General features: G+C 34.2%; 2 long non-coding RNA genes and 1 pseudogene across 2 annotated transcripts; all 3 read left to right on the forward strand.

The window, feature by feature from the left end:
* The first annotated feature begins 14,729 nt into the window (after window positions 1-14,729).
* LOC116108163 lies at window positions 14,730-15,068 on the forward strand. Its single transcript, XR_004124605.1, has 2 exons — window positions 14,730-14,829; window positions 14,955-15,068. It is a non-coding gene; the product is annotated as an uncharacterized LOC116108163 (long non-coding RNA).
* Window positions 15,069-21,800: 6,732 nt separating this feature from the next.
* LOC116108161 lies at window positions 21,801-23,883 on the forward strand. Its single transcript, XR_004124603.1, has 3 exons — window positions 21,801-22,022; window positions 22,110-22,168; window positions 23,015-23,883. It is a non-coding gene; the product is annotated as an uncharacterized LOC116108161 (long non-coding RNA).
* A 117-nt stretch (window positions 23,884-24,000) lies between these two features.
* On the forward strand, window positions 24,001-25,107 carry LOC116108138 (annotated as a pseudogene).
* Window positions 25,108-26,040: the final 933 nt, after the last annotated feature.

The following is a 26,040-nucleotide window of genomic DNA, read 5'->3' on the forward strand; positions in this document are numbered from 1 at the left end:
AGCATTTGATGCCAAAAACAGTTCCACCTGATGTGGATTTTACCCTAGAAAGCTTAATCCAGGCCCTGGAAGAGACAAAAGAAAAGCAAAGTTGCAAGCTGAGAAAGAAGCAGAAGAATAAGAGAAAGAGCTAACAGTGTGAATCAGGCTTTGCCATTAGGATAACGGATTTGTTTGATAAATAGATGATGACTTAGATTGGATCTCTTAATAGTAGTCCAATAAATTAGATTTTTCGTTTTGGCCTTACCCTACCATAGATTTATCTTTTGAATTCACATAAATATCTCCCAAAACCTTCTCCTTATTTGAGGATTGAAAGCTATACAGATTGACTGAACATGTCTATTTCATATGGAATGTTAACCTGCAACAAATTACCAAGTACCAAATCAAATTCGGACTGGATGCCCAAACATTTTATGTAACAACTATTCAAAAGGCCATAAGATATGGGCCTGCTGAGAACATAAACGGTTGTTTTTATGGTTGTGTTATGTTGGCAAATATTGGGCTAACCAATCTGATCCACCAGCCCAACTTTAGGTCCAAAATGAAAGAAAACCGAATATTATATGCTTTGAAAAGTACTAATTAGGGTGTTTGTCTAGCTTATAAGCTGGTCAAACTACTTATAGTTCTAAAATTAAGCTGACATGTTTGTTTTAATTTTTTTGAGCTTATAAGCAAAAATAATAATAATAATAATAATAAGTTGGGGAGAGATACTTTTTTTTTTTTTTGGTTTATAAGCACTCTGCTTATAGCTATGTGACAAAGTATATATCACATTATCCTTGTTTAATTTTAAATTTCATAGTATACTCTTGTTTAATGTAATCCTTTTTTAGTTATTTTATAAAAATATACCTATAAGCCACATTTTACCAACACGCCAACTACCTATCAGTCACTTATAAGTACTTTAACCAAACAGTAATTACTTAAAATTTTAAATACTTATAATCTAAAAGTATTTGTTGTTTATAAATTAATTTTTATAAACTCAGATAAACACCTCCTTAATCAGAAAATAATTGTTCAGTAATTCATTGAACATTCCTTGTGTGGTTAGCTTGTGAATAATTAAGTCGTTCATTGACTTAGAGTACAGTGAATTGAAAAATTGATGTATGTCTTGTCCTAAAGGGGAATAATTAATAATTTTTTACACCAAAAGTTATAACACAAACACGTCAGCATTTGTGAAATTGAAACTGAATGTTCTCTTCAATTTTGCACCTAATACTTGGGTGCTAGCTAGCTAGCAACAAAGTATGAAAAAGTGGCTGCTTTGCTTCCTGCTTGTGGATAATTCTGCGTGTGGGTTACAATTGAAAATGCTTTAATATATATGTATATATACTTGGTTTGAATGTTCTTTCTTCGTATCATCCTTGAAATTTCATGCAGGTTTCTCTAATTATTAGGTTTGATGACACTGGTGTCCAAACCCACTAGACTAATTATTAGTTTTGATGTATTGACTTGGTTTGAAGTTTCTTTCATTATATATCCTCAAAATTTATGAGGTTTTCCTGTCATTTGTAACTTCATGCAGGGGTTGGTCCATACCCACCAAGACCCATCATCGTCTCAAAATTTCATGCAGGTTTCTCTAGTCATTATTAATTTCATACAAGGGTCCAAACCCATAGGACCCACCATCGCGTCAAAATTTCATGTAATTTCTTTAGTTTCTCTAGTCATTAGTAATTTCATGTAAAGGTAACAAAGTGGCTCTGATACCATATAAACTGGTTTGGGTAGAACTCAAACTCAAAACAGCTTAAGGAAGAAAGGACCCAACTACATATATATATACTATAATAGCCCACTAAATTAGTGATGTAAGACAAATATGACTTCTAACAAGTTTAATTATAGAAGTGGGTTTAAATTCACTAAACACACATTATAATAACTTGCAAGTTCTTAGATGGTGAAAATTTTATGGCCCCAATTAGGTCTACATGCAATTTAATCATATTATCTCTCTACAAAACATATATGTATATTATAACAGTTTGGTAACTTCGCTGCGTTTCTCATCATAAAAAAAGACCTTTTGAATTATGAACACATCGAATACATGCATGAAATACTTCTCAAATACATTCATCCATACAAAAATACATATAACAGCTTCTCATTTTGCCTATAAATCACTCCAAAGTTTGAACACTCATTTTTCAAAGAAAACAATGAAATATATATAATACCTTCGATGATCGGTTACAATTTCCAAATTATTATTTACACCCTTTCATTGATTGGAACCCCCATCTTTCAAAGAAACAATGAAATAAAATACACAAATACGCATACATATTCTCTCTCACAAGCATATATGGTATATATAACAGTTTGATAATTTGCTGCAATTTTCTCATCATGACAAGAGACTTTCTGAATTGTAAAACACATGAAATACATGCAATACTTTTCAAATACATGGATCCTATAAAACAATCGTACAAGCTCCTCATTTTGCCTATAAATACATCCAATTTTGCACAAAAATGTCTAATAACAAGACACACATGATCAAAATCACATGCAAACAAATAGTTATCCGAATATATATTTAACTCCATCGATCAATTAATTATTTCATTTGCATTGAACAAAAAACAATATATTTTATAAGTGGTGTTATATATAAACCAAGTAACAAATTCTTTTACAATTTCTCCATTGAATTTAATATAATAATCACATTAAACATACTTCTTCATTCCTTAAACAATAATTAAGAAAATAATCAAAGTAGTGGTTAATCACCGTCTAGAAAAGTATTTTTAATACAATTTCACAGCAAATTTCTTCAGAAGGTTAGCTGGCAAACATAGGTTATACATATTAAGTTTCATGGAACATTCCTTAATCTGTCAGTTTGTGCAGAGTCCATGTCATCATGCCATAATGGATTACGAATAAGAGCACAATTTTATAGTCATCCACGCATTTTTAATTATATTTTGTAGCTTTATTCTATATTTAACTATTCTAGGTCGATTCGACTTTCAATGTTGTCGTTGTAAAGTACACTTCTGGAAATTTCATGCTGGTTTCTGGAAGAAAAACTGTCAGTTTAACTAACTATTACACAAATTAAGGTGGTTTGAGTTAATCACGAGAATTTCCAAGTACTTGTTTAATTTTGTTTTATCTTATAATTCACAAAATAGTTACCGTACTATGAAAAAAATCGCATTCACCAAGTCTTCGTCTCCAAAAGTAAGATGAAAAATTCCAAATTCACCACTATTTATTATCTTATAATCTCCCTCTTATTTTCCTTTCTTGATTTTTCCATAATCAATATGCAAAATATCCTACCTAATTACAGATTAAGATTATTGAATATTGTGATTTTTTTTTTTTTTTTTGCGGAAAACTATTTAATAAATTATACATTGTAAATAGAAATAAAATAATATATCCTATTAGAATTAATATATAAAATATTAGAAATAAATATCCTATATATAACCCGCAAATATAGGGGTGAGAATCAATTCAATGTTATGAGAGAAGGGCAACATACACTTACAATCCAATTCACAAACTTTCTCTCACAACTCACAGGTCGTAATTGGTTAGTTTACAATGTTCTCGCCTATCCAATTACGAGCTACCACATCGAGGTTGTGAGTGAAAATTTGCAATATGAGTTGTGCTCTAATCTTTATTGATGAGAGAATGTGAGATTTCAAAGTTTTTGATGTAAGTTTTATTAAACACCATGGATAGAGTGTATTAGAAATTTAAATTTTTTCCACTTTAGGTATTGGGTTGAGTGTATATTATAGCGTTGTGTACTTTTATATATCATGTTCATGAAACTATAGTGAATTTTTCTCACCCTGAATGTAGACATATTATATACAAGTACGTAATATCGTGCTCTTTATGATGTGACTTTATTATATGTTATTATCTTGTATAACATTTTCTATTTTGTGATCTCTGAAATTAAATATCATAATTGATTTCCTTACTTCGAGTTGATCTTGCTCATAGTAGGTGTAAAAGAGGTGAGAGAAGAGCAATATAATTAGAGAATCTATTGAGAATAATTTATAATAAGAGAAATTCGTGGCAACTTTTTATAGTACCACAAACTAAGGTCATTAATCAACTATTAACTACGTGGCTCAATTTGATGGTCTTAGCCGAAAACAATGCCAAAATGCAAATAAAAGGGTCTTATATTTGGTCATAGATCAACATCACATGGTCCTAAAACTACTGAATATACAGACCAAAAACAATTCAGAATAAAATTTAGAGTTCTTTGATGGCGAAATTAATCAATATATGGCCCCATGACATGGAATTGATAATTGATCAAGTACTTGCCCCTTTGTTGTAGCTAAAATTAATGTTTGAATTGAATGCATGTGACATTGACCAAGTCTTTGATGAACCTCTCACTTATAAAATGTGAGTAAACGACTTTTTCCCACCCAGGTTTGCCTTATAACACTTTTCCACCCAAAAGTTTCAAAATATCACTTTCACACCCACGTTTATATTCCATTACTATCCAAATCTGATTTTGGTTGATTCCGACCGCGAAAATTCTCTCTACTCCGCCACCACCTTTGAACCTCTGTCTTCTTTACAAAACTCCTCTCACTTCGGTACTTGATTTCTTGCTGATTGCCAGTCATCGAAAAGTTAGAGTTTCCTACTTCTAGCTAATTTTCAGCTAATTCCGATGGCGAATATTCAATCATTACCACTATTTGATCTATTGGTCTCCACTCTACAAAAAACCTCTTATTCTTTCTAGTCATCGTCGAACACCATTTGAGAAAATGAAATATATTTTAATATTTACGAAATGTAAACTTTGGGTGGGAAATAGTGTTTTGAAACTTTTTAAATGGAAAAGTGTCTTAAGGCAAACCTTGGGTAGGAAAAAGTTGTTTACTCTATAATTAGGGTAAACTCTCTCACCTACCAAACAAAATATTTTATGGAGTGTTAACCCATTGATTGAATAAGAAAGGATTGAAGACAATTCAAAGCCGATATGCGGACAACTTGATATTTCAGTAGCTTTCTGCAAGTCTTAGGACTACGACTATTGAGCCCACCAACCAGTATCTGAGTCAACCGCTAGCCTTCCATAAGGATTCGATCAAACCTTGAATTCTACAGTTAATAAATTAGATGTTGTTGAATCTGAATCAAACAAGTTAGGTGAGAGCTGAACTGAGTTTGCTTCATTAATTAATCATGAAAATGAGTTAAATCTGCTTCAGTTCACACAATGTTCACACCTGTTACTATAAATTCCTCATAATTACATATATATTCCTGTCAAATGTTTATATAATTTACAGTAGTAGAGCATTAATATTATTAATTTCAAGCTTAATATAGAGCAGCCCCTAACCCTAATGGCTGTCACTCTCAAACTAAGTCAGTCCCCCTAGGTTGCAAATTTGGATCATTGAATGTCTCCAAAATAAAATCAAGACCGGCAGCTGTACCCAGCTTGTTATGGCATTAACTATCCTTGGAACCCCCAAAGTACAACAAAATTAATTACCAATACCTTTCAATTTATTTCTCAGGCCGGCCAACTATGCCAACCTCAATATTTTCCCTTTATTTATGACTTACAATCTTAAACAGGAAAATTTCCATTTTTTTTTCTCAAGAAACATATATAAAAGTTCCAGGTAACTTACTGTAATGTTTCGTATGTTTGAATCTTGAAAAAGACCAAATTTATGGAACACATGGGAACAAACATGGCTAGCTCTACAAAGACTACCAATTTCTCAGTCATTTCCTGTTGCTAACCCTCTATAAATACGCATCAAATTTATGAGCAAACACAAGTTCATACAGAAGTTTTGGGTTACTGTCGCAGGAGAGACGGCATAGCAAGCTAGCTTAGTGTAGTTTATTCATGGGTTATGGCTATTGATTTAGCTAGTAATTGTGACGTCTCCCGTGATAGTAACCTCGGCAACTTTTGTTCATGGCCCAAAAATTTATCTTAATATCATATAAAGAAGGGCCAATGGAGAAGAGAGATGAGGGTTATGAAGAAGTTGGGGGCCTCTACTCGCAGGGGAGATGGCACCAACTATGGTTGAGTTACGAACCCAGTTGGTCCATCCCTCTGCGACCTGAGACCCCCAACTTTTGCTGAACCAACAAAAAAGAAGAAAAATTATTTCTATCTCTTAACCAAAGGTATTTGTGCACAATTTCTCGTCAATTTCAGCTTCAATTCAGCTTTCTAATTTTCATCAAGGTTGTTAAACTTTGTTGTTTGCAGTTTACTTCTTCATTTTTGGGAACATGGAAACCTTCAATGAACAAGAATTAAGACTCTACAAGAGAATGCAAACTCAGAATACACAAAACCCTTAACCCTTTTTCAGGACTTTATACCTATTATTAATTGAACAATATATAAGCCCTATTTATAAATAATCTTTTATTTTCTCTCTTTTCGCAATATATAATATATTACTTGTGGTGCAGGTGTATATATATGCAACCAAAGATTTAAGCTTCATTTCTTTCGTCTGATGACATCAAAGGATGATGAAGTTGGACCACTGACGTTTATGGCATAGTTATATAGATAAAAATATTAATTCCAGCTGTGATTTCATTGCAATAACTTACTATAAGTCTGTTTTAAGATTTTGCACGCAAGTGAACCAATTAAAACATGAATATGCAGCTTGTCTCCCTATATCATCTCTATTTTTCTGGTTTAATTATAGGAGTTCTACAACGAGACCTCTATCCATCTTTATTATTGTAAGGTTAAGATAAGATCCATATACAAATCAATGCTTTCAATCTACCTATATGAATTAATTATTAAATACAGAAATATAATGATTAAGAGCAACGAAAGGGAAATCATGAAAGACCACTGTCACATACATATGGAGAGGGTTCTTCTACATTGCATATATAGTCCTGCTATCCCTTAAATTAAATTTCATTCCATGGTTGAAAACAAAGTATTACTAGTTGCAGCATAAGCATGGCCGACAAGCTATATTATATGCTCAATTTGTTATAGGTTATGTTTTTATGTTCTTATCTCCTGATTATCCAGAAGTTTGTTTATTTGGTTAATTTATATCAGAAAGGTTAGAGCAGCGAAATCTCACATCTCTTGTCTCCGTAATATTAATGGCCATCTTGTGGAAGATTCTTGAGTCGTTTAGGATCATATTGTGAGTTTCTGTAAGGACCTCTTCAATGATGCCAATTCAACCAGGATTCTAATGTTTTGTTCTCATTATTCCACATTTGGTTTCAGATAATAAAATACTTGCCTCACGGCCATTCTCACAGCTGGTAGATTAATCTACGGTTTTTAACATGGATCCTGATAGTGCTCTGGTCTAGATGGCTTTCCAAGATTGTTTTTAACTCCTTCTGGGTTGTTGGTCAAGATTAGTCGGTTTTGTTCGACAATTTTTTGTGGATTCTTGGTTACATCCTGGGGCCAATTCGAATTTGATCACTCTAATTCCAAAAAGTCATGATGCAGATACCGTTTCTCAGTAAGGCCTATTGCTCTTGCTAATTGTATCTTAAAGTTGATTCTAACTAGAGCTCTCTTTTTGCGATGAAGCATGTATACCACAACAGCACAATATCATTTCAATTAATATATAACTTAAGTTATCGTTTTCGAAAGTGCTTTGATTATTAACCAGATATATAATAATTGGCCAAATATATTTATTAAACATGCATCTGACCCCTGAAGGAATTAACAACACGCATATATGTTTAATATGTTTTAATTAACTAATTCCTGAGATGTTTTTTGTTGTAGTTTCTTAATCCATTCATAACTCAAAAGGAGCCGATTGTCTAGCATTCAATCATATCAGGTTTTGGTTTGCTTTACAAAACAAGCTATACTAATGAGTTGTCAATTTTGCAGAAATTTCTGCTGAAACAGCAATGAGAAATAAAGTATCTCATCATACTAAAACCTGAGGTGAAAAAAGAAGGAAGACAGAGAAAAAGAAACCTTTTTGTGTGAAAACGCATTAGAAAATCTGGTTCCAATGAATTACGTCGAAATTGGATGATCCACTTGTTCTCTTTTCTTAATCAATACAACTTTGATGATTGCATGAAAGAGAAGAAATTTGGAAGAAATTCCGAAGAAGATTGATGGAAATGACTTTCATGGTAGCCATGGCCTGCAGGAGACAAGCGAATTAACTGATAAGATATCACACTTCAATGTTGTTTTGGTTAATTCAAGAATAATATTTTATCCTATCAATCCCCTCAACTATTGTAACAATTTGCACATGCTTTTCATTAGGAATTGTGTAATTCTACTTTAGCAAAAGTTGAACAAAGCAAGTGACCTATTTGGGTTAAATAACCCTTGTGCGTCATAACAATTACTTATGTCATTCATTCATGCATCTAAATTTCTCCAGTTCAATGAATGTCCGGCATCCAACTTATTTTTCAGTTGAAAGCGAAATTGTACTGTAATATGCAATGAACATATATGAGACAATTTTGATTTTGGTAATTGTATCACAGAAAACTCAAATTTCTATTTTCATTGTTATTAATTTTTTCTTTTTTCTGAGTAATAATCATGCATTTCCTGCTGCCTCCAATTTTCTAGTAAGCCATCATTTCTCTCTCTCTCTTTTAACACACTTGGGACAGACAACAAAATGTCTATATATTGTGGGCAAAGCAAAGCGTCAGAATCGGAGAATGATGACAAGAAGGCAGACAATTCGTGTGGTTTTATGGGTTGCTTCCTGTCATAGCCGGAGAGTTGGGGCACTAGTCCCAGGGGCGGATCCAGCCACATGACCAACTTTCAAATTTTTGTTTAAATATTAAAATGTATAATTTATATATTAATATAATTAATTTTATTTTGTTTCATCCTAAAAGAAATTTCTATACTCCTACTACATTTCCATCTCCATCTTTTTATCAAAAACCCCCTATTGGAATCTACCTGTGCAGTCTCCAGTTGAGCTGTTATTATTCTTCAAATTAATTAACAAGTTATCCTTTAAGGGAACCACTAGCCTATGCATTAATTAATCTAACACCCCATTAATTAGTACAATGAAAAGAAGCGAGATGCCCTTAAATTAACTAGAACACTAACAGATAAGATGAGAGTATAATAAATAGATAAAATTATAAGAGAAAGTTATAAAAGAGGATTATTATTCAATAAATAAACATATACTGAAACGACTTTAAAACTTAAGAACTGACAATCATGCTGAGTAACAACATAATTAATTAATTATACCTCATTATTAATGTTAATAGAGTGGCCTCGTGAGTAAGCACCCATTATTTGCTTTAATTTTTGGCACCCACTCTGCACTTGGTCCTCGAGTTTCGCATTTACATGCCCAATTGCTTCCTGACCAAACATCGAAGGGCCATAAATTAATTCAGGCAGCCGAGAGAGAGAGAGAGAGAGAGAGAGAGGCAAATAAATAGAAATACGATGAAATAATAAGAGCTAAACATCATGCATGAAGGTTTGCGAAAGCAAGAAAGAAATTAAAAGGAGTTGAGGGAATCTTGTCACAGGAACGGTGGCACCTGCCTTGTTTGTGTTAAAACAACTGCCGCAAGTGCCGCCTTCCTCCGATAAGATACTCTTCAACTTCTTGATATTATCTCACAGTCTTAGTATGTCTTCTTCATCCTCTCTTATTTCTGAAACTTTCCAACCTTTTACAGATCTTAAAGCAATGTATATACGTGGTTAAGAACTTAAGATTTGAACAAGAGTACGCAAATATAACTCGATCTTCCTTCATTATATATCTCAATGTCTTCTTGTCATCTTCCCATATCATAAGCTGAGTTCATGAATAAATCCATGGTGATTGATACGTTTGTTTACCTGTTCTTCTATTCGTTTCTCTGTGTTCCAACAAGAACCATTATTGTTTTCTTGTCAAAGGACATGTTTTTTTGTTGTTTACGCTTGTATCCTATCATTATCAATTAAAATTAATGCTACATATTACCAGTCAAACATGGATCATGTAGTGGAGTTTGAGGCTAGAGTTGGATGAAGAAGATATTGTATAGATTTTTTAAATAATAATAATAATTAGGTTTCATAGTTTCATCAACCACATGACATCATGGTATGAGATAAGAGGATTTCAAAACTTAGTTGAAGGTTTTGCACTTCTGCTAGTAGCCACCAGCTAGCTAGCTGTCTACGTTGACAACTCAAATAGACTATCATCATAAATAAATTTCAATTTTATATTATATTATATATATATAATTTTCACATAGCAAACTTATCTGAGTTTTATAGAAATCAGGACATCTACATATATATAAGAGAATTTATGGTCAATTTAATTGTATACTGTAATCTGTAAAAGCTTATAGTTCCTTCCCTAATGCGATCTGATCCCTCGCTATTATCGTTTTGATTATCTTATGCATGTGTGTGGTCTTTATTTGCACTGTGCATATAGTTTGTGTAGGTAAATTACTTAAAAGCATACAATTGAACAAAAACTATGTAACATGTACCTGTGGAGCTATGGAGGAAGAACGCAAGATTCTATATCAGCTCTCAGATTGGCCTTTGATGTACTTTAACATATTCAAATTCTCATCTTATGTTAATGAAGAATGAGATACAGAACCCAGTAGCGGCTAGGATGATAACATTGAGATATACTAGGAATCTCTCTCTCTCTCTCTCTCTTTAAGAAAAAGTTATGTCCAGATGCAGGGTGCAATTCTTGGGGCCTTTTTATTGTTCCTGATTCAGAGCAAGAACGCCAATCATGGATTTAAAAAAAAAAAAAAAAAGCATTAAAAATTAAGAGCAATGATGATTCTCTATCTTATAAAAAGAAAAAGCAGCAAGCTAGTTTTTGTTTATGTCATATAGATGTATTTTTCAACTGTGGATTAGAACATTAACTTAAATATGTTCCCTACGGGAATTAAATATTAATGAATTAAATAGTATCCGTACGTTTGTGTTTCTGAGACTAAAGTTAAAATCGGGTAAATCTTGGTAACCACCCCTATTAATGTATAGAAGAACTCATGTTAACTTTTTCACTCTTTTACCATCAAACCACTGGTGATTTTTTGTGTTAGTATTATTAGATATCTTTATTGTTCCTTAAATTCCCCAAATATTATTTCATTCTTCTCCCTAATATGCGATTATTTATTCTGTCCTGCTAAATCTTATTTTCTATCATTTGTCTCTCTTCGAATATACAATTGGCAATTTGCAGTAGCAAATGGTTCCTGTCACTTAACTTTTATGTTATTAATATATATCTATTGCTATTCCTCGAGGTTTTATGAAGGGAAAATGAACTACATTGGAGAATCTTTGGTAAGCTGTGCACAACAGCTCATATCTGGCAACTTTATAATATGATCACTTTTGAGGATGATTAGCTCGTGGATATAAATAATATATATATAATATATTATATTATATAATATACACACTCGGAAACTCAAAATAAAACACATGCTCTTTGTGTGGTGTAAATTGATTAATCAACTCCCTTCACTCATTAAGCATTACTATTGCCACCCTTATCCACAAAAGTCTAAAGTACAACTGAAAAGGAACGTTTAAAAGCTTTTTGTCTATAGTGTTTGAAGTGGATAAATATGAAACTTTGATTCCTCCATTAGTTCCTTTACGAGGCCGGGAAATGGATATTCAAGTAAATTTTTGTGTCTTGTGGCCCTTCGTCTTTTTCTATGAGTTTGACAACTTTTTTCCACTCAAATAATAGTTTAAAGACACTTTTTTGCCTATAGACTTTTAAAATATAACTTTATTACTCAAATTTATATTCCAAGATGAACAATAATAAATTCGGTCTAAATTATTGAGGCTTTTAAAGAGAGGAGGCCGATAAACCTTTTGATGGTGGAATGTTGGATTTTAGTGGCTAGGATTTATTGGAATTTGACTTGAGAGGGGTGTTACTAAACCCTAATCGCTTGATTACCGATGATTGATAGGGTTGGTGAAAGTAGGGTTTGAGAAGTTTTGGTGAGTGATGATCGGAAGAGAATGGTATAGTATGGGTCGCAATGATGCCGGAATCAGAAATGAAATATTATTTGGACAGTAATAATATTTTAATCTGTAGTGAAAAAATATCATTAAACTATTATTGTGAGGGAAAAAGCTGTTTACTCTTTTTCATGGACACAGAGTTGGATCTGCCAGAGTCCTTCGATGGTCTTCATCAATTTGTGGCACTTAACAATAAGTAATCCATCCATATATATATGCCAAAATTATTAATATTTAAGTTTTTGGGTCAAGTTGTTTCTTAACGTACATGGAATCTCATGTATGCAGCGCTTGTTCTCTGTAATATTTCGGCCCAAAGACGAAGACACTTTAACAAAACTCGAAGTCGGGCCATTCCTGATTGGGCCCACAACAAAGTTTGCATATCAGGTCCGTTACCTACCCATTGCTCACCATTGGACCCAATCAACAGGATCCGATTCGTTTAGGCCTCACCACCAGTTTATCTGGGCCAGGCCCTCTGATCCTAGACACCTTCTAGACTAGGATCTACTTGGAGCCCGGGTTGCCTGCTTACGCTGGTACTATTCGAACTCTATCGAAGAGGTCCATCACTACCTTATTCGTTAAGAACTGTGTCTTAGACCTGTTGGGCCTCCTTTTCCCCATAAGGTAGGGAACGAAAGGTTCTCCTTTTTCACAAAACCTCAACTACAGGACTCACAGTCCTACTAGGATCGAGGATCCTACAATCACTATTTAAACTGAGGCCAACCCACTCACAAGGGACATAGATTACCCCTTCAACCCCATAATTCCCACTCTCGAGAATTCACATCATAGCTGTAGTTATAGTCTCCGACTAGACTTTTGGTAACCTTTCTCTTCCTAATCCTCACTAAATTAGGCTCACTCAGCCTTGTTGACTTGAGCGTCAAGTGCCTATGGCAAACACCACCCTAGTGTTTTCTCGTTCGCTTCACGCTTGTTTTCTTGTGTGTGTAGTATAGGCGATTGCTAGTAGTCTCAACCTCACGGGATCAATCCATATTTTCGTAGAAGTTGATTTTTTGTATCTACAGTTTGACGCCCACTGTGAGGCCTCTGGCTATCATTCATCTTTCAAACCTTGCTTCTTAAGGAAACTCTTTATGGCTGAAAATTCTGATAACACTAATCTTGTCCTCGAGGCTAGACTGGAAGCTCTGACTGGCCTTATGCAATAGCACTCAGACAAGGTGGCAACACGGGAAGCTGAGAACACTACCATCCGGATCGAAAACCTCCATCAGGGCCGAAAACCAATCTCTGAAAGAGAAGGTAAGCCAATTTTATGACCTTGAGCTTCACCTTGTCAGGTACAACCCATGTTTACGTGCATCAGTTTTGTCCACGTAGCCTCTCTAAATTCCAGAGCACAGACAACGATCTCGAATACAAGGTCGCGACAACTCTGTTCATCAGTAGTGGACGATGCAGCCCTGAATCCAATTACGGGGACTGCCAGTAGAGCCACTTGATCGACCCGCTTTAGACATGAGATCAAGACATCCAAGTAACAAAAACCCACCAAACAGAGCCACCATCTCCTTGCCATCCCGTCTCATCTTCAATCAACCATTCCTACCCAAATCTCACTCGGCTTGACTCATCCTCGCAAGTCAAACAGGCTCCCTCACCTTCAAACCTCACCGCTTGAGTCCATCCACACCCACGGACCGAGCGACTCAAAAACCGCTCTCACTATCCATGCTAGACAAACAACTGATCAGTCACAATGGGAACCACTAACCGGAGGGATGAATGGAGATTTGAGTTACAAACGGCAACGATAGAATGGTTTGCCAAACTACCCCAATGACTTACCCACAAAGCATACCGAGTGCGAATCACAGGACCAACCTATAACGACCATAACCTGTACCTGATACCCCGGCCGCTTCACGCACGCGTCCTTCATGGCAGGTAGTCCCCCTCCCCCCCGCTCTCTTAATTTACCTATAGCCCCTTGGGTATGGGTTTGAGCCATGGGAAGCAAAGAAATCCCTTAAGAGAGGGGGGGGGGGGGGGCAATAACTACCGTGAAGGACGCTTGAGTGAAGCAGCCGGTAGTAGTGGGGCCTACCATGCTACCCGTTACATAAAAATGTGCCTTTTTAGGGTAACGAATAGCATGCTGGGCCTTACTGCTATCCGACCGCTTCACGCAAGTCCTTCACGACAGTTATGTCTCCCCCCCCCCCCCCCCCCCCTCTAAGGATTTCTTCGCCTCTCCCATGGCTCGAACTCATGCCTAGGGGGCTACAGGCAAATGGGAAGCACATAAGTACCATTGGCTAGCCTTATAGAGGAGGAGGAGGAGGAGGAGGGAGGAGGAGGAGGAGGGGGGGGGGGGGGAGTGATACTTGTCGTGAAGGACGCTTGTGTGAAGCAGCCGGATAGTAAACAGGCCCACTGTGCATCCATTACACAACCGACCAACTAGGCTAATCTAGTAGCTTTCGCCTCACCCATGAAGCAGATATTGACAAAAGATTGGCTGACATAGAGGCAATGATGAGGTGTATATCTAGAGTACCAATCTAACCGGGGGGAATACCTGTCTGAAGCAGCCGGATAGTAAACAGGGCCCACTACGCTATCGGTTACATAACGATTTAGCCTGAGAAGCTTAATCCAGGCCCTGGAAGAGGCAAAAGAGGAAGCAAAGTTGAAAGCTGAGAAAGAAGCAAGAGAAAAAGAGAGAGAGCTAACAGGTGAACCAAGTTTTGTTACTCTAGAGTGATAATAGTGTGCAATCTCCACTGATTTTGATTGAACAATCTAATTATTGATTAGATTGTGTACATGAATTCTGGATTAATGTGATTTTTCTTGACAGGCTAGATGCTATTAGGATAAAGGATTCGAAAATGGATAATAACGTAGATTCGATCTCTAAGTTCGTTCTGGTATTTGTTATAATAGTTCAGTTCAATAAATTAGATATTGATCATTTTGGCCTTAACCTACACAAATTTATCTTCGGAATTCACAAAAATGTCTCCCAAAACCTTCTCCTTATTTAAAGGATTGAAAGCTTATAGATTGAATGAACATATCTATTTTCATATGGAATGTTTAACCAGCAACAAATTATCAAGTGACTAAATCAAATTTGAAACTGGATGCCCAAAACCATTATTATGTAACAATTATTCAAAAGGCCAAGAAGATATGGGCCTGGCTGAGAACATAAAAGGTTGATTTTTATGGTTGTGTGGGCTAATATTGGGCTAACCAATCTGATCCAGCAGGCCCAATTTTGGAGAAAATATTTTATCCATAAGTTCATTGAACCTTCCCCTACTCTGTTAGCTTGTGAATAATCAAAGTCATTCGTTGACTGAAGTGTACAATGAATGTGAAATATTGATGTAGATGTCCTGCCTAGAAGGGGAATTAATTAATTAATAAATAATTTTTTGACACCAAAAGTTAGAACACAAACATGTGAGTATTTTTGAAATTGAAACATAAAATGCCTATTCAATTTTGCACCTAATAAGCTAATTTTCATAAGGTTAGACAAACACCCTTTAGGTTCATGAGTTTTCTTATGGCCTGGACCGGTCATGGGCCCTATGGGCGTAGAATTTTTTTTTCTTTTAATGTTTTTGTAAAATTATTTTTAATCCCTAAATTTATTATATATATTACATATTATAGAGGGTTTTAGATATTTGTCAAGAGGTTTATCCGTTTATGTAATTGAGTGGGGGCTTTAAAAATTAACGGCCCGAGCCTAAGACTGTTCCCAAGCCCGAACCCTAGAGGAGGGACCGCCTAGGCTTGATTCGATCCTGGGACCGAGTTTTGAGGCCGGGCTTTTTTCCCACCTTTAGTGCTAGCATTATATATATATACACAAAAATGGATAATAGTAAGACACACCCAACCGAAATCACATACGAATAATTAGTTCACTCCCGGAAATTTCATGCAGGTTTCTGGAAGAAAAACTGTTGGCTTAATTAGAACTACTAACGCAAATTAAGGTTAGTTTGAGTTATAATCAGGATAATTTCCAAGTACTTGTTTAATATTGTTTTATCTTATAATCTCCGTCGTATCTTCCTTTCTTAATTTTTCCGTTATTAATATGCAAATATCCTACCTAATTACAGGTTAGTAATCATCAAGAAGAAAGAGCAATTATAATTGAAGAAACTCGTGGCAACTTCTGTCATTAAATCAACTATTAACTACGTGGCTCCAATTGATGGGACTTAGCCTAAAACAATGCCATAATGCAAATAAAAGGGTCTTAAATTTGGCCATAGATCAACAAAGGCATGACATGGAATTGATAATAAATCAAATTGATGGGACTTAGCCGGAAACTAATGTTGAATGGAATGCATGTGATTGTGCCATTGATCAATTGCGTGGTGGACCTTCCATATTGGAATACTTTTCTTTTTTAATTTATTAATCAAAATGACAAAATCTATGAGCAAAGAATTAAAGTTTTAACATACTGCCTTATAAAATTAGGGTAAACTCTCTCACCTGCCAAACAAAATATTTTATGAAGGATTGTGTTAGGATAGTGTTTATGTTTTATACGAGGAAATAAAACCTCCAAGAAAAATGATAATTCATAGTTAAGGGAAGAAAATTTTATTGATTATAGCTTGCCAAACCCTAATTACTTAAGGTTTTATATAGCCTTATGCATTATTCTAATTGTAAAAGGACTATAATTGTCTAATTCAAATCTAATTGCTTAATTCAAAAGATATTTTAATTAGATAATAACATAATTATAAAATGATTTAACCTAATTATTTTAATTTTATCTTAATTCTAAAATAATCCTAACATTGTCTTCCCCTCCGGCTCAACCTTTCCTCAAGGTTGTAAGGTACGACACCATCAACAACAGTTATCCTGGTTCATCCTTGCGCTCATCATCATTATCCTCCATTAACAAGAGAAAGAACTTGGCCTTGCAACGATGCCCATGTTGAAAGCGTTCATCACAATTATAGCACAAACAAGTTTAGGTGAGAGCTGAACTGAGTTTGCTTCATTAGTTAATCATGAAATATGAGTCATAATTATCTACTTTAGTTTCACACAATGTTGACACCTATTACTATATATTACTTGTAGATACATATATATTTCCTATCAAATTGTTCACTATAATTTACTGTTGTGATAGACCCAACCCCATGGATAAAGTTAACGGCAAGGAAAAATAGGGAAAAATAATAACACACAATACATACGATAATTATGTGGTTTGGCTTTTTAGCCTACGTCCACTGGCGAAGATAAAAGAAGAATTTCACTAACAAAATAGAGTATACAACATTTGGTAAAACTCTCAATCCCAAATCCCAAGTACACCCAATATCTCTCACACTCTCACATACTCTAATCTCTCTAACTCAAGTAAGGGTATTCAAAAAAATGCAAAAACCGAACCGAAAAACCGGTTCGGTTACGGTTCAAATAATTCAAAAAACTAGATTTTAGGTTTGGTTCTCAGTATGGGTGAAAACGCAAATTGGTTAACTGAAACTGGTTTTACTAATGGATTTACTAATATATATATATATTAAATTAAAATAAAAAATCTTAATAGATATTATATATTAAAATAAAAATTAAATTTATTTATATCAATTTTTAATGTATTGTTAGTTGTGGTCAATGAATATGTATGAATGTTTAATTTTTATTTGGATATGTATTGTTCATGTTTACAATTTAATTCAGGAAAATTTAAAAAAAAAAATTAAGTTTAATCCAATTTAAAAGGAAAACCAGTTCAAAACCAGTTTTACTCTAAACTGGTTTGGTTTCAGTTCAGGAATTTTCTTGAACCGAAAAACCAGTTTGATTCAAGAAAACAGTTAATCAGTTTGGTTAACTGCTTTTGAACACCCCTAAACTCAAGCTCTCTGTCTCTAATGTTTGTATTGCTTGAGAATGTATGTGATAATCTTCCCCCCAAAATGCACCCATATTTATAGTGGAGGAAATCCTTTTTATGTCAAAATATATAAGGCAAAATAAGGGATTTGCAAAGACTTATAGCCGCAATCTTAGCTTGAGAATGTTGATTTTATTTGAGAGACATGGAGAAGTATAATTTTAAGTCTTTAAACATGTGTGAATGTGAGACAAAAAATGTTCAATTTATCGGCCATAGACCAAAAACATGTGAACACAACCTTTCACTATTTAAGCCACTTTTTTCTACATTTATAGTAGTGGAGCTTAATATATTGAGCAGCCCCTAACCCTAATGGTTGTCACCCTCAAACTTAATTCAGTACCACCTAGGTTGCAAATTTGGTTCATTGAATTGTCTCCAAAACAAAATCAAAGAATGGTACCCAGCTCGTTATGGCATTAATTTGGCAGGTTTGTCATCTGGAGACAAACATTCATTGGAACCCCCAACGTATAACAAAATTACAATTACTTTTCAATTTAATTTCTCAGGCCGGCCAACTACTCCAACCTCCAAGTACTTTTCCTATTATTTATTGACTTACTAATCTTAAAACAGTGAAAATATTTCCATTTTTTTCACAGAAAACATATATATAAAAGTTCCAGGTAAGTTACTGTAAGGTTCGTATGTTTGAATCTTGAAAGAGACCTAATTTGTGGAACACATGGAAACAAACATGGCTACCTCTACAAAGACTTACTAATTTCTCAGTCATTTCGTGGTTCTTAAATTTCATAAAAAAATCTGAGGCGACCCTCTATAAATACGCTTCAAATGTATGCAAAGCCATACACAAGTTCATACAAAAGCTTTTGGGGTCACTGTCACAGGAGAGATGGCACCAGCAAGCTGGCTTAGTGTAGTTTATTCATGAGTTATGGCTATTGATTAAGCTAGTAATTGTGACGTCTCTCTGTGACAGTGACCTCAGCAACTTTTGTTCGTGGCCCAGAAATTTATCTTGATATCATATAAAGAAAGGCGAAGAAATAGAGAAGAGAGAGCTGAGGGTTAATGAAGAAGTTGGGGGCCTCTAGTTGCAGAAGAGATCGCACCAACTGGGTTCGTAACTGTGGTTGAGTTACGAACCCAGTTCGTTCCATCCTTCTGCAAGCTGAGACCCTCCAACTTTTGGTGAACCAACAAAAAAGAAGAAAAATCATTTCTATCAAATTAATCAAGGTATTTGTGCACAATTTCTTTTTCAATTTCAGCTATAGCTTTCCTAATTTTCATCAAAGTTATTACACTTTTGATTGTTTTGCAGTTTATTTCTTCATTTTTTGGGAACGTGGAACCCTTCAATGAACCAAAGAATTAAGACTCTACAAGAGAGTGCAAACTCAGAATACACAAAACCCTTGACCCTTTTTTAGGACTGTATGCCTATTATTAATTGAACTATATATAAACCCTATCAATAAAAACCTAATATTGCAAGAAGATGATGTAGATTATAAACTAATCTTTTATTTTTCTCTCTTTTCAGCAATATATAATATGATTACTTGGGATGTAGTTTTAAGTTTGATTTCTTTCGTCCGAATGACATGAAAGGATGATGAAATTGGACAACTGACGTTTATGGCATAGTTATATAGATAAAAATATTCATCCTAGGGTTAGGATAAGATCCATATACAGATCAATTTTTTAGTTCTACCTATATGAATTAATTATTAAATGGAGAAAATATAACAGATTAAGAGCAAAGAAAGAGAAATCACTGAAAAAGTCTACTGTCTTCTACATATAGGAGAGGTGATTCTACATTTGATTAAATATATAGTCCTGCTATCTCTCAAATTAAATATCTTTCAGCATAAGCATGGTCGACAAGCTAATATTCATATGTTCAATTTGTTAAATAGCTTCTGTTTTAATGTTTTTATCTCCTGATTATCCAGAACTTTGTTTATTTGGTTAATTTATATCAGAAAAGTTGATATCACTGAAAAAGTTTGCTTATATGAGACGAAGCATGTATAACACAACTGCACAATATCAGTTCAATTACTATAAAAATTAACCACATATATAATTGTGGCCAACCAAATATGATTTAATAGACAATGTATCTGACCCCTGAAGGAATTAATAACAGTAGTATATACGTTTAATATTGTTTTAATTAACTAATTCCTGAGATGTTTTCTGTTGTAGTGTCTTAATCAATTCAATCATATAATGAATAGTCAAGTTTAGCAGAAATTTCTGCTGAAACTTCATGAGAAATTAAAGCATCTCATCTTGACTAAAACCTGAGGTGAAAAAAGATGGGAAGATAGAGAAAAAAAAAAAAAAAAAAAAATATCCTTTTTGTGTGGAAAACGCATTAGAAATTTGCCAATTTGAGCTGGTATTACCGACTTTGAAAAACTTATGAACTGACAATCGTATGGATTTTTTTTTAAAACTTAAGAGTTGGATGAAGAAGATATTGTATAGATTTTTTAAACAAACAAATAAATAATAATTGAGGTTTCATAATTTCATCAACCATATGACATCATGGTATGAGATAAGAGGATTTCAAAACTTAGTATGACTATCTGCCATGGCCAATAGAAGACTTGCGAAAATTTGGGGACCACCTATGACTATTTTCAGAACCAATATGTGACGAACATGAGTTTTCTAACCTAAGGCAAGGAATGATGTTGTGTATAGTTGTTTTTAGTATTGTTTAGGGGTGGTTTTTTTTTTTTTTTTTAATCCTATCCTAGGACATGTCCTATGGTAGGATGTCTTTGTCTTTGTGTTCGTTTACTTGCTCCTCTCCTCTTGTCTCCTATATTTCGCTAAGATAGACAAGAAAAAAAAGATTATGTTCTCAATCTATTAAGCTTGTGTTTTTATTCATGTCCTAGGGCTTGTCCTGAGGTAGGATAGTCGGTTTTTTATGGTCTCTATATTCTTATTCTCTTTTAATGATACTACTTACTTATCCGAAAAAAAAAAATTAAAATTACATCATATAAAAAGATATGATATTTATATGATTTTGTATAACCCGCTTACATCCACAGATAACAAATATCCACTATAGTTTCATAAATATGATATACATTCTCTCACACTCTTATAACCTTAAATTGGTTTTCACCCTTATATTTATAGGTTGGATATGAGATATTCTAATTCTAATAGAATTCATATTTCAATTCCTAATAAAACTCCTAAAATTTATTCTTATTTACAATTGTATTATTTACCAAATAGTTTTCCTAAAAATATACAATTTCACAAGGGAATAGATAAGACAGCGAGCCACAATATCAACAATTGTAAGTAGATACAATAATATTTTGCTTACAACTAAATCACACAACAAGATCAAAATTGTACAAAATTTATATAAAATGATTACTCTGTCCTTTATTTTTTGTCTGTTTATATGACTAAGTTGTAAGTATAATATTACTCAAGTGGATAAATAATTCGATTCCTCCCTTAGTTCCTTGTACGAGGCTTTGTGCAATGGATATTCAAGTAAATTTTATAATTTCTACACGTCTATTTAACCATTTGTTGTAATACCCCCTTTTTTATGGGATTTTATTAAAGTTTATTTTTGGGGTAATTTGTAAGAAATTGAAAACTTTCAGGGGTGCTTTGGAAAGGAAATAAGGACTGGAGGACCAGAAATTTACCAAAAGGACTTGGAGGCAAATGAACAAGTAGTATTTTAAGGGGGCTGTTAAAAGGTTTCAAAGTTGAAGGACTTGTGTCCTTTACCAAATAGGGGTGCATACAGTTTTCCAGGGGTTGATTTGTGACATCTCAAGGCCACCGTATAAACCCATTTTAGTTCATTTTTGCAACAAAATGAAAGAAGCAGCAAATTCAAGAGAGACTTGAGAGAATGCCGAGAAGGAGAAATAAGAGAGGGAGTGGAAGTTTAGTGAATTTTTTGGTGATTTCGGTGGGATAAAGGTAAGCATCCAAATCATGGTTCCATTTTCAGTTTCTTTTCCTTTCCTTGGGAATTTCTTAATCATTGGCTAAAATTGGAAACATTAGGTGAAGGAGGGAAGGAACCGGAGCCTTAATTTGATCAAGGGAAGGAGAAGGTTTTGTGGGTGAGTAGAATATTATTAAACTTGCATTTTAAATCATGTGTTGGTTGGAATGATCATATGCGTGTGCATACCCGATTGATTGAGGTTTTATTTTAGTCCTTTAGTTTATTGGAGGTACTTATGCGTTGCATGCTACTTATAATTAGGTATGGCTTTTACATGAATTGAATGATGTTGGAAGTGTTTATTGTAAGAATTGTGGCTGGGATTTTTAGTTAAGCTGATGCATAACTAATTTGTACTTATTTTGCTTCGGCTGAGTGGCTTGAAGAGTGTTGGGTTGTGATTTATTGCTGGGAAATTTTTTGGAGTATAATGCTTTGCTAAATGACGACTTTGTGAATGCTTTTGGCTGGGTTAAATTGAGGAACGTTGGTGACGATTTTGTTTGCTGGAAATGGCATTTTATTGAGTGGGAGGACTTGTGTTGAACTTGGCATTTACGGTTAAATTGAGTCTTGCATAAGTGCTGGAAATAGGTTATATGTATTGTTGATTTATAAGCCAAAATGCATTGTGAAGAAAGAAAGTTAATATTTGTTAAAAATGCTGAATTGGATGTGCCAATTTTCATGCTTTCTAAAGAAAAAGGGGGAAAAAAGAAAAAAAAAGTCTTTTTTATTCGCCTTGCTGGAACCCTTAGAAAGGTGGGATAAATAGATATTTTATATGATTATTGATTACAATGTTTCAAGCGTTGCACACATATTTTTGCATGCCAGTTTCCAAGGAGAACAAGTAGTTTATTGATATTATTTTTTTATATGTATCTGCAAACGAGCATGCATAATTCATGATGTATTGGATACTCGGATGCAATGTCTGATGATGTGTTTTATCCATCAGATTGGAGACCACCTTTTGTAGTATTCGTCTCCCTCCAGACATTAGCTAGCATTTTATATTTATCCTTATGCACGTATTGAGATGATTCATTCTATCGAACGATTACGATATCTTACCGAGATAGGATGAGCACCAACAAGCTCCAGGCGGGATTACACCAAGCGAGTATTGGCCGCTATGATATTTTAGATGCCTCGAGGGTGAACTGTGGGCGGGATTTGTTTAATACTGTATCATGACACCCCGATGATAGACTGTGGGTTGAGTATGATTATCCAATGGTAATTATACCATCCCGAGGTAGACTGTGGTTGGTACCACCTTGAGGATAGACTGTGAGTGGTGTAGCTACTTGTCTGTATTTGGGACTGACACGTGAGAGGTATGACTTAGGTCCTTGCGTACCGATAGTGATTGTCTTTGGTTTATACAATCTTGGTATGTGGTTCCATTGCAACCGGAAATATCATATGGTGATTATTAATTATCATATTAGGGTTATGATGTTATATGGCATGCAAACGGATTTTCACATGCATGTTTTCAAAGTTAAAACATTTGTGTCATGTGGCCTTTCGACATTTTTCTATGGACAGAAGAGTTGGATCTGCCAGAATCCGTCGATGTTCTTCATCATTTTTGTGGCACACTTAACAATAAGTAACCATCAGTATATGTATATGTTAAAATTTATTTAATAGTTTAAGTTTTTGGGTCAAGTTGTTTCTTAACACAAGTCAAATCTCATGTATGCGGCATCTTGTTATCTATCTTGGTTGTATAATTGTTTAGTTCTGTGAGCTAACCAATATTTTATTTCTAATTTAACTAAAAGGACCCTAACATCAGTGCTACAATTGAAAATTTTCAAAAATACTTTGCTTAGGACACACACGGTTGGAACACCGTCCCTGAGTAGCCAACTGAGGACTAGCAGACAAAACAAACCTTTAGTCAGTTTCACATCAGATTCTGCTATGTGATACCAAGTGTTGTTATTTAAGCCTTATCTTGTTAATGTCCTGAAAGAAGGCAAGGCAATCAAGCTGAGGAACTGGATGCGAAAGCTTTATACTAACAATGGTTCAATGTGGTGTTCGAGACTTTGAGAACCCGGCAACATTCCAGACACTCGCCATGGAACCCGAGAAGAAGAACCAAATTATTGAAGACTTGATAACATTCAGCAAGGCTGAAGACTTGTTAGAATAGTTGGTAACATGCATTACTGGGAGTAATGACAAGTAGTCGTAGAGGTTTTGTTTAAGGGGAGATATTAGGATATTAAGAATAGTTGACTCAGTTGACTCAGTTAGCTGTTAAAATAGTTAAGCTTTAGAAGTTACTATTTTACCCTTCCTTTGTATCTCCTTTGTATTATAAATGTGTAACAGTCACGGTTTTTAGTAATAAGAAAAATCAGTCTTCTTCTCAAACTCACCTCTGTTTCTTCAGCTCATTCTTTGCGATTCCTTACCAACTAACTAGACTTCTATGCAAGAATTGGGGAGAGTCTGGAAAAGAGGGTACCTGTTATATGGCCCTCCAGGGACTGGTAAGTCTACTATGATTGTTGCCATGGCCAGTCTTTTAGGCTACGATTTGTATGATCTTCAGCTCACTGCTGTCAAAGACAATACTGAACTGAGAAAGCTATTGATTGAAACATCTAGAAAATTGATTGTTGTCATTGAAGACATCGATTGTTCGCTTGATCTTACAGGTCAAAGGAGGAAGAAAAAAGAGAAAGGAGGAAATAATAACGAGAAGGATCCGAGACAGAAACTTGGAAAAGAAGAAAGAGAGACAAGAAGCAGCCAATTTGTGAATTGTTGCCCAGCGGATGTTGTAGAGCATTTGATGCCAAAAACAGTTCCACCTGATGTGGATTTTACCCTGAGAAGCTTAATCCAGGCCCTGGAAGAGACAAAAGAAGAAGCAAAGTTGCAAGCTGAGAAAGAAGCAGAAGAATAAGAGAAAGAGCTAACAGTTGAATCAGGCTTTGCCATTAGGATAACGGATTTGTTTGATAAATAGATGATGACTTAGATTGGATCTCTTAATAGTAGTCCAATAAATTAGATATTGTTCGTTTTGGCCTTACCCTACATAGATTTATCTTTTGAATTCACATAAATATCTCCCAAAACCTTCTCCTTATTTAGAGGATTGAAAGCTTACAGATTGACTGAACATGTCTATTTCATATGGAATGTTTAACCTGCAACAAATTACCAAGTGACCAAATCAAATTCGAGACTGGATGCCCAAAAACATTTTATGTAACAACTATTCAAAAGGCCAATAAGATATGGGCCTGGCTGAGAACATAAACGGTTGTTTTTTATGGTTGTGTTATGTTGGCAAATATTGGGCTAACCAAATCTGATCCACCAGGCCCAACTTTAGGTCCAATAAATGAAAGAAAACCGAATATTATATGCTTTGAAAAGTACTAATTAGGGGGTGTTTGTCTAAGCTTATAAGCTGGTCAAACTTACTTATAAGTTCTAAAATTAAGCTGACATGTTTGTTTATAATTTTTTTGAGCTTATAAGCAAAAATAATAATAATAATAATAATAATAAGTTGGGGAGAGATACTTTTTTTTTTTTTGGTTTATAAGCACTCTGCTTATAAGCTAGTTTGACAAAGTATATTATCACATTATCCTTGTTTAATTTTAAAATTTCATAGTATACTCTTGTTTAATGTAATACCTTTTTTAGTTATTTTATAATAAAATATACCTATAAGCCACATTTTACCAAACACGCCAACTACCTATCAGTCACTTATAAGTACTTTAACCAAACACGTAATTACTTAAAATTTTAAATACTTATAATCTAAAAAGTATTTGTTGTTTATAAATTAATTTTTATAAACTCAGATAAACACCTCCTTAATCAGAAAATAATTGTTCAGTAAATTCATTGAACATTCCTTGTGTGGTTAGCTTGTGAATAATTAAAGTCGTTCATTGACTTAAGAGTACAGTGAATGTGAAAAATTGATGTAGATGT

Source organism: Pistacia vera, unplaced genomic scaffold (genome assembly GCF_008641045.1).
Source record: "Pistacia vera cultivar Batoury unplaced genomic scaffold, PisVer_v2 Contig555, whole genome shotgun sequence".
NCBI classification, from domain to species: Eukaryota; Viridiplantae; Streptophyta; class Magnoliopsida; order Sapindales; family Anacardiaceae; genus Pistacia; species Pistacia vera.